Here is a 12,002-nt window from a genome sequence, read left to right as displayed (position 1 = left end):
CAAGTTAGAGCACTGGACAAATATTTGTTACAACAGGATACATTCTTAAGGTAAGTATTACTAAAAGAAGACAAAAGAATTCTCTTAAGAGCTGGGGACAGGAAGGAGAGATTCAGGGCAGGTGATTTTTTCTTCTTTAAACTTTTCTTTCTTTCTTTTTTTTTAATATCTAACAAAAAATCCACCCTAAGGCCACTTTCCAGAGAGCATGGAACACTTGCTCTTTGAGTGCAATTTCTGAAGGTGGCTCAAGCTGGAAACCTACAGAGAAGATAAAAATTGAATCTCACTGCTGAATACAGGTCCTGATCACAAGGCCAGCTTTCCTATCCAAGTGCTGCATAAACAACATTTCTTTCTCCACTTGTGTCATCTCAACCTATATATTTAGAGAGGAAATTAAAGGTTCCAATACAATGGTGACAGAAAGTAATAAAAGCAAACTGAGAGAGGGATTCTGCAAGAACACAGTATCCTCTGGGGACTACAGCCTTCAGCAGCAAACCACCTGGATCAGTCAGTCCACTCAGACAATATATTTTAAGATACATAAATTGATACATCAATTAAACCATGATTAAGGCCTGAGATGCAGTAATGCTTCCAACACCAGCCTGAAAACTGGTGTCTGACACTGACAACCCCATTTTGGGGAAAAGAGATGAGGGGGAAAAACCCCATCAAGCAGCATCAGATTAAAGTTCACTCGCACTTACAAAGTTTGGTAATTTTGCTGTATTCTTTGCCCTCTCCCATCTGAATCTAACACACACAAACCAGACACAACAAAAAACACGCACTTGGCAACTTTTCCCTATTTATCTGAGTTTTCACCTGGTGTAGGCGAAATTGTAGGGCTGTGCTGTCATTGCAAATGAAAAAATGTTTGTCACAGTGGTAAACCACACGTTTTATAACACCGGATGGTAACACCCCCAGGATCACAAACCCTCCCAAACTTCACAACCCTTGCCACCACTTCGGCTGGAACAGATGCAGAGCAGCGACGGTGCCTTGGGTACCCGAGCGCAGCTTCCAACAGACCCAGCCCTCCTTAAACAACAAACGCTACTTACCGACCCGTTCCATCAGGCCGGCGCTGGGCCAGCCGGGCAGCGCTCCCCGCTCCGCACCGAGCGAGGCGCTGCGTGCCGAGCCCGGAGCCGCCGGGGATCAATGGGCCCCGCCGGCCCGAACCCGCCCCCGGGCCCCGCTTCCTGCGGCACCGCCGGAGCTCGGTGCGGGGAACCCTCCCGGGCGAGCCGGGCTCGAGCTGCTCCGAGCCCTCTCCGCTCCTTCCCTCCAGCCCCTCGTCCCGGGAGCGGCCCCCGGCCCGCCGCGCTCGCGGGGCCCAGGCCCAGCCCTCCTCAGCCCTGCACCCCAAGGGCCCGGCGGCCCGGCCACGGCCGCTATCCCCGCCCCCGGGCGCTGGCCGCGGGCGGGGCGGGGCCTGGGGCCGGGGCGGGGCCGCGCCGTGAGTCGCCTCCATCTTTCGGCACAAAGGAGCGGCGGCAGCGCCGGGCCGGGGCCGGGCAGGGGCGGAGGGCGCGGGCTCCGTGGCGGCCCCCGCTGTGCTCCCGGCGGGGCCGAGCGGAGCTGAGGTGAGGCATGGCATGGCGGACGCGGCCCGGCTGGCGGGTGCCGCGGGGCTGGGGCGGAGCGGGGCGCGCATCGGGCTGAGGGGAAGGGACAGCGCCGGGCTGGGCGCTGGTGGCCCCGCTGGTGGCCCCATTGCCGGCCGTGCGTTAAGGAGTGAAGGCACCGTGCTCAGCCCTCCCTGCCCTCCGCTCCCCCGGGGCCGCGGGCGCGGGTCCCGGTTGGGGCGGGGGCCGGGCCAGCGCAGCCCCAGGCAGCGGCCCGGGGTCCCGCCGGCTCCGGTGGTTGGTGCCGCTGCCCCTCAGGGATCCCGGTACCCCCGGCCGCCTCGCTGGGGCCATCTGGGGAGGGCGAGCCGGGGTAAGAGGCGGTGGCCGAGGTGCAGCCCCCGGGCTCGCTGGGCGCTGGCGGAGGCCCCGGAGCTGGGCTGGCTGCGGAGCTGGGAGCCCGCTGCAGGGAGCGGCGCAAGGTGAATGAACGCGGGTTTGGCGCTGCTCGGGGCCCGCAGGGCTTGGAACTTCCTAACGGCGCCTCCCGGGTGCGGGGAGAGCTCCCGGTGCTCGTATGACTTGCAAAACACGGGCTTGGCTGCGGCGGGGTTGGTGTGCGAGGGGCGAGGGGGCATCCCCGAGCCGGTGTGCTGCCCCGGCAGCTCGGGAGCGCTCGGGTCCGCACGCCGGTGTGAGCAGGCAAATCCTGAAAGCTCTCTCTGGCTCTCAATGGGAAGATGTTTCTCCACAGCAAGTTTTCTGTTTTCACAGAGGAGGTGTGGAGCGGGTCGTCAAATGCACTCGTTTGCCTGGATCTTTTGTTTTGGGTGGTAGATTTGGCAGCGGCGCCTTTGCCACGGGTGCGGCAGCACCTCGGCTCTGTGTCCCACGTCGGTGCTTATAGAGCAGGATTTTTCACTGCTTGTATTGTGCCCGTGTCGAGCATGAGTTTCTCTTTTAAGCCACTTGATTCTGTCCTGATCACTGTTTCTGTCTCTCAGGCCTTCGCTGACCCACTCTTTTTAGGAACTGCTTGTTTTTGATGTGTTCTGCAATAGTGCACTATCCCTTCTCGGTGCAATCTTAGTGTAGGTCCCAGGAATGGCTGTAGTCACATTACTTTTCATTTTCTGTTTCATTACTGCAAACTCTGATCCCTGAGCCCAGAGTTCATTTTGGTGCTCGGCCAATATTATCAGTTTTTCTCACACAGTGAAACTTTGGTCCATGGAGAAACACAGACATAAGAGCTGCCTTTTCCCTCCTAAATTAATTCAGCCTGCTCTGTTTTCTGAATGCTGGTGTGTTTGGTAGGGTGGTTTTTTTTTCATTTTATGTCTGTGTCAGTGTTTGTTTTCTTCAATATAAGAGATTTTTTTTCTACTTAGCACTAGCTTTGCCTCAGGATTTTAGCTTTTCTGTCCTTTGTTTTGCATTGAATGCATGTATTTGTTTTGGTGTTGTTTTCTTTTCTCATGCTGGTCCTCAACTCAGTTCTGCTTTTCTACTAATTTTCTGTACATCCATCACTGCTATGAGATTACTGTTACATGGAAACCTACATCCACTTGTTTATTGTGACTTTCCCTTGTTTCCTTCCTGGTATTAAAATGTTTGCTCTTTTCTTGTTAAACTGTACAGATTTTTAAACAGTGAATGTTCTCATCACCTTTGAGCCACCTGAAATATTCCCTTGCATCTCATCTCCTCTTGGACTCCTGTATGTGACTATGGATTTCCAGAGCACTGTGCATCCTCAAAACTTGTCATATTATTTTAAGAGTCAGCGATGCTGTTAAATGTGTTTTTGTTTTGCATTTATCCAAATGCACAGAATTGATCTGTTCTTTGATCTAAATCTGGCCCATTCTTCTGTAAGCGCTTTTGCCTGAGTCTTTGTTCTCTGCTGAAGTCCACTCAGCAAAACAGGCCCTTTCTCCTCCTGGCACCCATTCCTCTGTCCCTCCCTTTAGGACATTGCTGTTATTGCTTTGTGCCCCAATCTCTGCTGTTTGTTCCTATTTATAGGTCTGCTTGAACAGATTGTGAATTTCCTGTGGTGTGTTCTTTTTCAGATGAGTGAAGCACAATTGTAGTTTGTGTTCACTTCTTGTCTCTTCGCTTTTCATCCAGACATTCTCTTGAGGTTCCTGCTAAATGAAAGTTTTCAGTTTCCCCTGTCCATCACTTGAGGAGGAAGCTCCTCCAGGGTATTTTATATTTTAGTGCTGTGTTTTGCCTTCTGCACAGCTCTTGTCATAACTTTCTGATGCTGATTGTTTATTAGCTTGGCCTTGGTTGTTTACCCACCCTTAGATTGCTGATAGAGCTAATCCAGCTTGTCCACACACCTCCCTTATCATCAGCTGTGATATCAACGTGTGTTTGCAGGGAGGTGGGCTTGTTGGTTTCCCTGAGGTCTTTAACTTTCCTTTTTATTTACCTTCAGCCTCCTACACAGGGAGTTTCACTGCAACACTTCATGGTACCACAGTAGTTTCTTACTCTGTGGCTTCATAATTTGGTGATCACTCAGTTGCTCACTTGTTCTCTCACTGATACATTATTCTGTGCTTTTCTTAATGTTCTTTTTTTTTCCTCTTAGAGGGACATGATGGTTTTCTGCACAACCCTGCAGTGCTCTCCCTTGGTACATTATCAGTGTTTTCACAGAGGAGTCTTAGCTTGAAGTGCATTTCATTTGCTGTGAGTCTAATGGATAGGACTGAAATAGATCACTTACAATGTTTTGGTTCCCTCCTGTGCAGTAAGACATCCCTCATATTCTGCCCATCAGGTGGAATCAGAGTTAATTCTCCTCAAGCTTTTTTGCATGTTTGTTAAAATTAAGGAATAGCAGGAAGATATTTATTAGTGTAAGCAGTAAGTTAGTGATAAAGGCAGTGATTTGTCATAGACACTTACTGGCCTGTAACTCTTCAGGTTTCTTCATTCAAATTCCCTTTGATATCATTATCTCCCCTACCTGGCAATGTGCTGTGTTTGGAAATGTCCTCAGTTGGTCATGTAGCTGTGTGCTGATATCCTCACAAAGTGGAGCAAGGCTCATCATGTGCACTGTGTGCTTTCTTTCTCAACCAGAGGCAGCAGCTTAAAAAGCTGTCAGCTTGTAGTAAATTGAAGGCCAGCTAATGTCATGATATTTGTCCTGTTCTGCTCCATTATCAATATGTTGTGTTCAGCATTTCAAATTGGTTTTTTTGTTTTTTTTTTTTCCTCTATTGAATTTATGATTGCTCAGTATTTGAATTTATTCATTGCTTTAAGCAGTGCAGGCAGTGATCTTACACTGAGATTCCTTGTCTTTCAAGTATCTCATGTACTTTGTATTGCCTTGTGTCTGAAAATATGTCTTATTTTCCTGTTCTGTGTGTGGTAACTGTAAAGCTGGCATTGCAGGGCAGTGACTGTGCCAGCATGATCTTTATTTCCTTTTCTATTCTTCATTATATTGCTGAGGTCTAATAAAAGTCAAATGTTCACACATGACTCACGAGGTTGCGTGACTGACCAATGCATCATGATCTCTCTTCAGAAGTGCTTGTAGTTACCTGCCCTTGATCTGCCATTCCTGTGGCCAGATTTGTGCTTTGGAAGCACAGCTCTGCCATGGGAACTCTGTGGGCTTGGTGGGCCCTGCCTGTGCAGCAGGGATACCTGGCAGTGCAAAGTCTGGGATGAGGTGCTGCTCCTTGGTTTTTAATGCATGTTCATTAGATGGAGTTCAGTGAGTTGCCATGATCAGTAACAAGAAATCCATCTTTTTCCTAATAAAACTCTCCTCTTAGGGAAATAGTGGTTTCTGAGCACATGAAACACAACTGTAGTTATTTTTCTCCCTTTCTAAGGCTTTTTTTTTCCCATAGAAAATGCCTCCCTTTTGCTCTAAGTATCTGAGTTCCTTGGAGTTTTGTTAGGTGGGAGAAGGACAAGTGTCGAGGACTTTTTGATCTGAAGTGTTGGCAGGGGTTTTTGGATTGCTGGCTTCAGTGCATGTGCACAAAGTGGTGCAATTACAGCTTGAATCATAGGTTAGGGGGCAGCTGATGAACTACGAGCCAGGAGGCTGCACCATTCCTGTGTATCTTATACCTTCCTGCAGACAGTGGGACATGCTAGAAAGTCATACTGAAAAAAGAAAACCCAGCAACCTGCTGATGCTTTTTTTTTTTTTTTCCTCTAAAGGCAAAGCTGTCTGGCATGGAGCAGGCTTAGAATTGTTCTCCCTGCTTTTAAAAACATTCAGCTAATGGTGAGTCTAAGAATGGTGTGTGTTTGCACTCAAACTCTGGTTAATAGATCAGTTCTGAAATAAAAGATTTAAAAAAAAATTAACAATAGGCGAGTTATTCTCTCTTTAGAGCATTACCCCTTTGTAACATTTAGTGAAGTGGTGTTTATGTGTAATTATCAAAACAATTTAATCTTAATTCTCCTGAAGTTCCTCAGAAAGTTATTTAGCAGAAGCCCCAGGTGGCTGAGACTTTGTGTTCCTGGTACTGTTACAGGATTTTGAAAGCCTCTTAAATAGTTTTTGTGCTTTCTGCCTTTTTTGACTAAAAAGCTGTATTCATAGTGCCTTGTGAGACACGTGCTCATCATCCTCCCACTTCCTAACCCACCTGCACATGTCCGAGCCATCTCTCAGGCACTCAGGCCTCTTCCTCCCTTGGCCACGGCACACTGAGCAACTTCCTCTGGCTTTCTTGGTACTGGCAGGGGCCCTAAAACACTGCAAGGAAATACCACAGCTCAGTGGTTGGAGCAGGACACCTGTGAGACCTGGCAGGAGCGCTTGGTACACGTGGCTGGTGAATCCACAGCAGGCTCCTTTCTGCACTGTGCTTTGCTGGCAGACTTGTGGCAGGGCAGAAAGGAAAAGTCCTGAAGGCAGAACCTGAAGAGATAGATGGGGAAAAATGAAGCTGAGTTCTTGTGTGGGTGGGGTTTTTTTTGTTGTTTTAAGTAAGTTCTGTGATGAAGTTCTGGAATGGCTGCCCAGGGAGGTGGTGGAGTCACCATCCCTGGATGTGTTTAAAAAAAGCCTGGATGTGGCACTGGGTGCCAGGGTTTAGTTGAGGTGTTGGGGCTGGGTTGGACTCAACGATCTTGAAGATCTCTTCCAACCTACTGATTCTGTGAATTCTGTGAAACTGGTGAGATAAGGGGTTCCAGTGGCCTGCCCAGAGCTATTTCATATTCTGTATTCTTCAGCTCTGGAAGCCCCAGGTCGTTCAGGAATTGTGCTTTCCAAGAGTGCTTCCGAGGCAGGTTTGCTAACCTAGTGACCTACATGTTGTGTTGGACTCAAATGACAGTCTCTTGAGCAGCTGTCACTGTATCCACTCACAGGAGGAAAGGGAATTTGAAGGGCATTTCCTGCTCTGTCAGTACAGTCCTGAACTTTGTCTAGCAAAGAGCAGCCAGCTTTCCATGGCTGGCAGGGAGGGCCACAAGGGTGGCTCTCAACTCTGCCCACTGAAAGATCAGGCCATCCTCTGATGCTGCTTCAATCATCAAGACATGGAACTTTCTTCAGCCTGTTTCTAGACATTGTCTGCTCACCAAGGCAGTCGTCAGACAGCTGATAATGCAGGCTTCCAACTGAGGCATTGCTGAGTTTTTCAGCAATGTTATCAAAATTTTACACTGAAAACGGTTTGTGGACCTGTGAATTTTATGTGTTCGTAATAGCTTAGTCATGCCACATAGCTGGGCTCAGTTTTGTGGTCTACAGCAGGAGACTGTTCTGTCTTCTACAGAGTAATTCTGCACCCAGTGTTCCTCTGAAAAAAAGCCCAGCTTTGAGATAGGAGAAAGAAAAGCACTAAGATGAGTTTAGACAAGAAGCAGACAAACTGAGTTGCCCCTGTCTTAGCTCACTTATGTGAAGCTGGTGGTTTGCTGACAAGAATCTGCCCCTGCTTCCAGCAGTCCCTCCTTGAAGCATCTTCCTGGTGCCCACAATGTGATGACTTGGATGCCCCTGTGCTATCCCTAATTCTAGTTCTCAGGGCAGGGCAGGGCTGTGACTGAGCTGCTCAGTCTCTTGGCTTGCCCCTCAAAATGCTTTTGTGGTTTAGATTTTGCTCATGCACAAGGTTTTATAAGTATTGCAAGGAGCTGATCTCCACGTGACTGAAGAGAACTCTTTCACTGATTTCTTGATACTGATATAGATAAAACCTTATCCTTTCTGAAATGGACTGTTGTAAATTTTACTAGACAAAGCTTTTTTTTTTTGGGGGGGGGGGGGGGTGGAGGGTGGATTTCTTTGCCATTCTATACCCCTGCTTGGTATCCAAAGATTCACTTTCCTTCCAGCATTGTCTATTCTGGAATTTCTTGTGGATTTTTTGGGAGAATTGGAGAGTTTTGGGCTTTTTTGGTGGAGTTCTTTATTTAATATTGAATCCTGGTATCATGAATGCTTTTGTCAGAATTGTATTGTTGATAACGCCTTTAATTTTCTGGGCAGCAAGGAAGATTAACTTGAATTAATTGAAAGAGTTATTTTTAAGCTTCCAAATGAACGTCTGTGCCAAAACTTAATAGGGTATAGCTAATCGATTTTATTTCATGTGCTTGTATCCCTGCAGTTTATAGGATTAGTGTTCCTTGCCATCTCCAGGGTTATCTTTCTCTCCCTGCCACTTCTGAAGCAGTGCATTATACTCTGCTCCTTGGGCAACTGCTGAGCTTGTTCAGCTCTGCCAGGCCACGTCACCCTGCTGGAGGCACCTCTTGTTCAACTTCACTGGGCTGTCAGATACCACTATCTTTTAGAAAGATCATTATCTCAGAAGTGCTTTCATCTGCCTCAAAGCATAACTTAAGCTCAGTCTCGGATAAGAAATGTAATGATCCATCTGTGGCTTGGGGAGCTGAGAAGCAGGAAGCGTGATCGATACCAGCGTTGCTTTAGACATGAAACAAAGTTGAGGTTTTCTGTGGTACAAAGGACAGTTCCACCTAAATGACTGAGATGACAAATGATGACCTCTGAGATGGGGAAGCTCAGAAGGTGGTAAATGCTTCAGTTTCTCTTTCAGAAAGAAAGCTGAACAGTCTGATGCCTGGCATGTCCTGAGCACTAGTGTCTCTGTATCCAGACGTAAGGGAAAAATTGTGCAGGGAGGAATCCCTACCAGGCCTGCTCTGGTGACACTCATTTAAGTGAGAAAGTGAAGTTCACTTTAAATCTGTCTTGCAATTTTAGTGTTCCTGTACCAGCTTTAAAAGGGGTTTAAAGGAAGTGAAAAGACACAGTAGTGCAATGTGCAAGTGACTGTAAAATCTGACTTTCACAGTGAGTCTACAGAAAAAGAACTGTGGTAGTAGTTACTGTGCTTCTTTCTGCTTCACATCAAGTCAAACAAGAGATCAGATCCTCCAGTTCTGTTTTTGTGACAAAGATGAATTACCTAGAGAAGACATCAGGGTTAAAGCCCAATTGTTTGCATAAACCTTGTACAACCCTGGGGGTTTTCACTGATGAGCACCTGTGCAGGAGCTGGAAAGCTTTGAGACGTGGTGAGTCTCCCTTTCTGTGAAACTGGCATGCTCAAGGTTAGTCTGCTTTTGGTTTCAGGTGCTCTTGCCTCAGCAAGAAAGCAACCAGCTGTGGCAATGGCTTTGTGAAATGCTGCGTGCCATTAAAGGCTGCTTCCCATCGTGTTTTGACACTAGTCTTAACCCTCCAAGGTATTTCTAAAGAAAATAGAACCGAATTAGGGGTTTGCTTCAGATGACACAGCGTGGTGGTTGGGTAGCACATGCCAAAGCACCAGCAGGGTATTTACCTGCTCCTCCTGGAGCCTGTGCTCCCCTGGCTGCGTGGAACCGCGCCGGACACCCAGCACCTGCTGCTCTTCAGTTGCACAAGTCTCTCAGGTGAGAGGTTGGCCTTGCATGTCAATGGGATTCCTGAGAAAGTCTCCATTTCACATTCTAGTTGTATGTTTTTTACTAGAAATTCTTGGCTTTCAGTATTATCCCCATCATTTCACAGCTGAAAATTCTCCTTATTGTAAAAGCTTGTTTTTCAAACAGGCTTCTTCTTCCTCTTATTCCTGTATCAAAGTTGATTATCTTGTAGCAATTCATAGCTGTGTTTCCTTCTGGTCTGAACTTCCATCTGACAGGCATCACAAGTATTTCCATCTCTTCCTTTTTAGGAGCATCATTTCTTTGGGAAAGAAATGCTGAGGAAATAGTTCTAATTATTTTATCTTCTTACTAGGAAACTGCTGGCCAAAACTCTTACAGTTTTGCTTTTGAAAACCTGTCAGCTTTACTGTATGGTTTCTTGACTGAGCTCCTGTGTTACTCTGCTCAAGAGGGGAAATCACTGATCTTACTCTTGTTGTGGTGGCAGAAACTGGAAGAGTGTTTTTGGTAGCTAAAACATTCCCCATGTATGTGCACGAGGGTTTTTTTGTTTGCTTGGCAGTGCACTCCATTTCATGGAAAGAAGAGGCATTTTCCATCATGAGGCAGTATTATAGTTGGCTGTAATTGAATATTTGAGGGGATGAATCACTGACTCTTGGGCTGCACATTGCAGAGAAATGATCCCAGTGCCACTTGGAGCCAACTCCTGCACTGGCGCGCTCGGTCGCATGGCCCAGAGGAGGCCTCCCTGGGGCAGGCTGGTGCTGCCAGGCAGGTGCAAATCCACTCCCTTAGCATCCCTTCCAATGGATGATGATTTTGTCTTTCCCACTTGGACTTCCAGCCACGGCAGGTTGGTCAGCCTGTGGAGCTCCTAACTCCTTTGTGCATCCGTGTACGTGCTTGAGGCTCCAGGAGAGCGGCTGCTTTCTGTGCTGGGGATGGTCCCAGTGGCCACTGGGGGTGTGTGGGGCACAGGAGGCTGCAGCTGGAGCTGCTTTTCTCCCATGCAGGGAAGGAAGGTGTCCTGCTCCAGCAGCATCTGTTCTGGGGGCTTTGTTGAGGGCAAGGTGTGCTGGGGCAGCTGCTCAGTGGGTCCCACAGGGGCTCTTTGGGCATTGGCATTTTGTGCTGTTTGGTGAGAGATGGAGTACCAGCTACTTCTTATGGAATAAAAACTTGTATTTTTATTCGTTTCCTTTGCACTTCAGAACCTTTCTTCCTGCATTCATGCTCTATCCAGACAAGCTGGTTTGTGAGCAGATCTGTAGCAATCTCTCCTACCTTGTGTTCCTAATTATTTAGCCTTTCAGTTTGTTTGAGGCTTGACAATGAGCTCCTTGTATGTGATGGTGAGCAAGAGCCAAGTGAATGCTGTCAAACCCAGCTCTTTACTAAATAAGGGGAGTTTATCCTGTCATTTCTCTCTTCCTCTTATCTAATCAGCTTTTATAGTGTACTTTTATTTTCTGCTGTGTCTGGAGCAGATATTATTGCTTCTCTTCTTCCTCCTCTAGGGAGTAATTTTGAGGTGAGGAGCTGGCCACTGCTCTGCACTTGGTTCTGTGTCATCTGGAATACCAAGGCTGTAGAAACAGGTTGGGTTTTCTATGTCTAGTCCTAAAGCTTTCAGATGAGAAACTGGGTTTTGAAGCCTTAAGAGAATTCCCTCTGTAAAGGCTGAAAATAAGGCTCTGAATAGCTGAAAATAACAGTGTGGCTTGATGTCATGGCAGGTGTAAGGAGGAGGTGGAGTATGTCTACCTTAGATGCAGTTTCCAAGTGAATTCTCCTTTTTTTCCATCTCTCCTCAGGGACTCCTCAGCACAGTTCCTAGGAGTGAAAGCAGAGTCAGTAATGACTCAGTGCCCACCATAAAGGCTCACAGAGCACTGCCTTTCCCAGATAGACTTTGTGCCCTGGAGGAGAACAACCCCCTTCTGCCACAGCACTTTGTGAGCTCCCCCAGCCATTCCTGAACCAAGCAAACTTACAGGTGAGTTGATCATAATTACTTGTTTTTAATCACGCTTTAAGTTGTCAGCCAGAAAAACTTCGACTTCAATAATCAGCTTTAATCTTGACATATGTCTGGTTTTGCTTCTTTAGGTTCTTACTCATTGTTAATCTCTAAAATACAGCTTTTCCATTCTTGTTTTGATGACAAGATAGATTGACTGTGTTAACATTTCCATAAGTTACAGAACAACTTTATTCAGATTCTAAATCTGTAACAGTTTTACATTTTAGTATTATCTTGTTAAAAAGCCCTTAAATGACCCAGATTCATAAATACATACATATTCCCTAGAAAGACATGTTTTGCATTTAACATAACTTGTTCTTTTTAAAACCAAGGAAGTAATTTTAACCAGTTGTGAACTCAGACAATTCTGTCTGAGGTCTTTGCAATCTGCACTGGCACCTCTCATCTTCTTGTGACTTGCTGACTGAGAAGGTGCCAGCAGTATTGGCTCACATGGAAGGACTCTGAGCCTGATA

The 12,002-nt window shown here is 46.9% G+C and overlaps 1 protein-coding gene across 2 annotated transcripts in view; it reads left to right on the top strand.

The window, feature by feature from the left end:
* The first annotated feature begins 1,468 nt into the window (after positions 1–1,468).
* The window catches only part of RSPRY1 (ring finger and SPRY domain containing 1), a 36,571-nt gene continuing 26,037 nt past the window's right edge, over positions 1,469–12,002 (top strand). The window contains exons 1-3 of one of the 2 annotated variants that reach the window (XM_041400416.1): positions 1,474–1,601; positions 5,793–5,859; positions 11,315–11,496. The gene's annotated coding sequence lies outside the window, so the exon portion shown is untranslated. Of the gene's footprint in view, positions 1,602–5,792; positions 5,860–11,314; positions 11,497–12,002 lie in introns of both variants that reach the window. The other variant, XM_041400417.1, reaches the window with a different exon arrangement.

Source organism: Onychostruthus taczanowskii, unplaced genomic scaffold (genome assembly GCF_017590055.1).
Source record: "Onychostruthus taczanowskii isolate IOZ18803 unplaced genomic scaffold, ASM1759005v1 scaffold18, whole genome shotgun sequence".
NCBI lineage: Eukaryota > Metazoa > Chordata > Aves > Passeriformes > Passeridae > Onychostruthus > Onychostruthus taczanowskii.
This window is presented reverse-complemented; position numbering and strand designations above follow the sequence as displayed.